This window comes from Lathyrus oleraceus, chromosome 7 (assembly GCF_024323335.1).
Source record: "Lathyrus oleraceus cultivar Zhongwan6 chromosome 7, CAAS_Psat_ZW6_1.0, whole genome shotgun sequence".
Lineage (NCBI taxonomy): Eukaryota > Viridiplantae > Streptophyta > Magnoliopsida > Fabales > Fabaceae > Lathyrus > Lathyrus oleraceus.
Genome location: NC_066585.1, coordinates 42,838,522 through 42,843,567, shown reverse-complemented (window position 1 = coordinate 42,843,567; position 5,046 = coordinate 42,838,522). Strand labels below are relative to the sequence as shown.

General features: G+C 40.6%; 1 non-coding gene across 1 annotated transcript; it reads left to right on the top strand.

Moving 5' to 3' along the window:
- The first annotated feature begins 4,600 nt into the window (after positions 1–4,600).
- On the top strand, positions 4,601–4,707 carry LOC127108671 (small nucleolar RNA R71). Its single transcript, XR_007796194.1, has one exon. It is a non-coding gene; the product is annotated as a small nucleolar RNA R71 (small nucleolar RNA).
- Positions 4,708–5,046: the final 339 nt, after the last annotated feature.

The following is a 5,046-nucleotide window of genomic DNA, read 5'->3' as shown; positions in this document are numbered from 1 at the left end:
AAGTACTTTGTCGCATTCCTTAAACTCTTTCCTTGATATGCGATTGTCGTACCATTTTTTAGTTCTTTATTTATAGATTTGGGCATTCGCATACGTATCTAGTCTAAGTTCTTCTAGTTCGTTGATATCTAATATTCTTGTTTCGCCTGCGGCAGTATAATTGAGATTAAAGGTCTTAATGACCCAATATGCTTTATGTTCTAATTCTACCGGCAAATGACATGATTTTCCATAAACTAGCTTAAAAAATGTGGTTCCTATTGGGGTCTTATAAGCTGTCCTATATGCCCACAGGGCTTCTGGTAATTTTGAGGACCAATCTTTCCTAGAGGTGGCAACCGTCTTTTCTAAGATTTGTTTAATTTCTCAGTTTGAGACTTCTACTTGCCCACTCGTCTGTGGGTGATAGGGTGTTGCTACACGATGCCGGACTCCATATTTCAGTAATAGCTTTTAAAAAATCCTTGAAATGAAATGGGAGCCACCATCAGTGATGATAAGTCTCGGCACTCTGAATCTAGGGAAGATTATATGCTTAAAGAGTCTAATTACCACTCGTGTGTCATTCGTTGGAGAGAGTATGGCCTCAATCCATTTTGATATGTAATCGACCCCAACAAGGATATACTTGTTACCAAAAGAAGATGGGAAAGGTCCGATAAAATCTATTCCCCGAACATTAAAGACTTATACTTCCAAAATGCCTTTAAGTGGCATTTTGTAGCGTCTAGATATGTTGCCAGTGCATTGACATCGGTCGCAATTTGTGATCGCGATGTGGACATCTTTCCACAGAGTGGGCCAAAAGAGGCCGACTTGCAAGATCTTAGCGCAAGTCTTCGAGGTTCCTGCATGTCCTCCATAGGGAGAAAAATGACAGTGGGAGACTATGTTTTCTACCTCATCTTCGGGGACACATCGATGGGAAATACCGTCGGCGCCTCTCTTGAAAAGCAGAGGCTCATCCCAATAATAATGTTTAAGATCGTGGAAGAATTTTTTTCTTTTGTTAGTAGGTCAAGTTTGGTGGAAGCACCCCAACTGCTAAGTAGTTGACGAAGTCAGCGTACCATGGTAGTGTGGTTTTGGTGTAAATTACTTCCACTACCTCATTTGTTTTGGTATCCTTATGGGTTAACGCATATTTAACTGTATTGCTTTACAGTTGGGCTATGAGTCTTTCGTATGGGAAATCATCGTTTATAGGAATTCGTTCAGGTTCAATACCTTCCATTCTTGACAAGTGATCGACCACGACGTTTTTAGTTCCCCTTTTATCCTTGATTTCTAGGTCAAACTCTTGTAATAGTAAGATCCCCCTTAGGAGTCTTGGTTTGGCGTCCTTTTTGTTTAACAGGACCTAATTGCAGCATGGTCGGTATAGATGATTATCTTTGCTCCTACTAGGTAGGAATGGAATTTAACCAGAGCGAACACTACGGATAAAAGTTCCTTTTCTGTGGTGGCGTAGTTCATTTATGCAGGGTCTAGGGTTTTACTTGCATAGTATATTGCATGAAGTTTCTTATCCTTTCTTTGTCCTAACACTGCGCCTACCGCATAGTCACTAGCGTCACACATGATTTCAAAGGGTAATCTCCAATCGGGCGGTTGCATGATAGGTGCGGTAATAAGAGCTATTTTCAATTGTTCAAACACTGCTAGGCATTTGTCATCAAAGATGAATTCGACGTATTTCATCAATAAGCCAGTCAGTGGTTTGGTGATTTTTTAGAAACCTTTGATGAATCGCCGGTAGAAACCGGCGTGTCCTAAGAAGCTTCATATTTCTCTTACGGTTTTCGGAGACTGAAGGTTTTCTATAACTTCTATTTTGGCCTTGTCGACTTCAATCCCCTTATCAGATACTATGTGTCCAAGTACGATCCCTTGTCGGACCATGAAATCTCATTTTTCCCAGTTTAGCATGAGGTTCACTTTTACGCATCTTTTTAGTACCATTTCAAGATTCGATAAGCAGCCTTCAAAGCTTTGTCCATATACAGAGAAATCGTCCATGAAGACTTCTATGATGTCATCTATAAAATCAGCGGAAATTGACATCATGCATCTTTGGAATGTTGCAAGAGCGTTACACAGTCCGAATGGCATTCGTCGGTAGGTGAATGTACCATAGGGACATGTGAAGGTCGTTTACTCTTGGTCGTCAGGATGAATAGGAATTTGGAAAAATCCCGAATAACCGTCTAAGTAGCAGAAGTGAGAATGCTTAGCCAATCGTTCAAGCATTTGATCGATAAACAGTAAAGGAAAATGATCCTTTCGAGTGGCTTTGTTTAATTTTCTATAATCAATACACATTCTAATTCCAGTAACCACTCTTTGTGCTATAGATTCTCCTTTTTCATTATTAACAATTGTGATGCCTCCCTTCTTCGGTACGACATGTACTGGGCTGACCCATTGACTATCGGATATCGGGTAGATAATACCTGCTTCTACCAGCTTTTGCACTTCTTTCTTTACTACATCACTCAGAATGGGATTTATCCTTCTTTGATCTTCTCTAGAGGTCTTACTGTCTTCCTCTAGCATTATGCAATGCATGCATATGGAAGGGCTTATTCCTTTTAGATCTGAGATATTGTAGCCTAAAGCAGTTGGATATTTTCTCAAAATGTGTAGGAGCTTTTCGGTCTCTATCTGCCCTAAGTCTGCATTTACTATTACAGGTCGCTAAAGTTCAGTGTCTAGGAATTCGTACCTTAGATTTTTGGGTAATGTCTTAAGTTCTAGTGCTGGTTTCTTTGGGAAAGGCATATGATCGGGCGTTAGTGCTAGGCATTCGCTTAGGCTGTCATCTTGGTATTCCTTCCTCAAATTTTCATCTTCAAAAGTAGGAGGCCTTGGAATTTTCAGTATTTCGGAGTATGATGTTTGTTCATTCTCCATCTCTCTTATACATTCGTCGATGACATCTAGTAGACAACATGTATCGTCTATAGCTGGTGCCTTTAGGAATTGCATCAAAATAAATTCGACTTTTTCCTCACCAACTTCAAAGGTTAGCTTGCGTTTCTTAACATCTATAATAGCTACGGTTGTAGCTACGAGTGGTCTTCCTAATATGATAGATATGTTGGAATCCTCTTTTATATCCATGATTATAAAATCAGTAGGAATACAGAATTGTCATATGCGTACTGGAACGTCTTCTAGCATACCTACGGGAAATTTAACAGAACGATTCACAAGTTGTACGGATATCCTCGTAGGTCTTAGTTCTCCCATTTTTAGCCTTTTTCATATGGACAAGGGAATTAAACTAATATTGGCTCCTAAGTCGCATAGTGCTTTGTCTATGACAAACTTTCCGATTACATAGGGTATGGAGAAACTACCTGGGTCTTTCAGCTTAGGAGGCATATTATTTTGTATTATGGCGCTACACTCAGTAGTAAGTGTAACGGTTTCGTTATCTTCTATCTTCTTCTTGTTAGATAAGATTTCTTCGAGAAACTTAGCATATAAGGGCATTTGAGTAATGGCTTCTATAAAGGGTATTGTGATATTCAATTGTTTTAGAAGTTCTACGAATTTTTTAAATTGCACTACACTTTTAGATTTAACAAGTCTTTGAGGATAAGGGATATGAGGTTTATACGGTGGTGGAGGCATATAAGGTTTTTCTTTCTCTACGGCCTCCTCATTTTTATCTTGCTCTTGATCGTCTTCCTTCTCAGTTTCCTTACCAGGGCCTTGGTGCATGGATGGGTTTTAAATTCTCGGGTCGGTCGGTTCGTCTAGTTCTGTCTCACTTCATAGTATAATAGCATTTGCATGCCCTTTCGGGTTTGGTTCCGGCTGTCCAGGAAATGTGCCTGCAGGAGCAGCAGTAGGTGCTTTTTGTTGAGCCACTTGCAAAATTTGTGTTTCCAACATTTTGTTATGAGTGGCTAACGCGTCTACCTTGTTTGCTAGCTGCTTGATTTGCTCACTAGTGTGTATGTTTTGATTTAGGAAATCCTTATTTGTTTGGGCTTGGGTAGCTATGAAGGTTTCCATCATTATTTCTAGGTTTGACTTCCTAGGAGCATTTTGAGTATTTGTGGCAGCTTTATGATATCCTGGTGGTACAGCAGGTGCTTGGTTAGGTGCATACAATGCATTCTTGTTTTTGTACGAAAAGTTAGGATGGTTCTTCCAACTTGGGTTATAGGTGTTTGAGTAAGGGTTTCCTTGAGCATAGTTCACCTGGTCTATGGAGGTTCCTGTCAAGAGTTGACATTCTGGGTCAACATGCCCCAAAACTCCGCATATCTCGCAGTTTGGTGCTACGGCAGCCATGGTGGCTGCGGGTGTTATGGTCAAGTTGTCTATCTTTTTAGTAAGAGCATCTACCTTGGCTTTAACAAGGTCAAGACTGCTTAATTCGTACATGCCGCCTTTCGTTGTAGGTTTCTCTACAGAGGTTCTTTTGTTTCCCCACTGGTAATGATTCTGGGCCATACTTTTGATGAGTTGATAGGCCCCATTGTAGGGTTTATCCATCAATGCGCCACCTGCAGTGGCGTCTATTGTCAATCTTGTGTTATGCAAGAGACCATTGTAAAAGGTATGGATGATCGACCATTCTTCAAGACCGTGATGTGGATAAAGCCTCGTCATATCTTTGTATCTCTCCCAAGCTTCAAAAAGTGATTCATTATCTTTTTGTTTAAACCCGTTTATTTGGGCTCTTAGCATAGTCGTCTTACTAGGTGGGAAATATCGGGCTAAGAAAACTTTCTTCAACTCGTTCCACGTAGTGACAGAGTTGGATGGTATAGACTGGAGCCAAGCTCTAGCTCTATCTCTTAATGAGAATGGGAAAAGACGTAGTCTTATAGCTTCTGGGCTGACACCATCCGCTTTCACTGTGTCTGCGTATTGCAAAAACACTGACAAATGTAGGTTCGGGTCCTCCGTGGGACTACCTAAAAATTGGTTTTGTTGTACGGCTGACAACAGCGAAGGTTTTAGCTCGAAATTATTGGCCTCGATGGAAGGGAAAGCGATGTTGTTATGTGGTTCATCCTGTGAAGG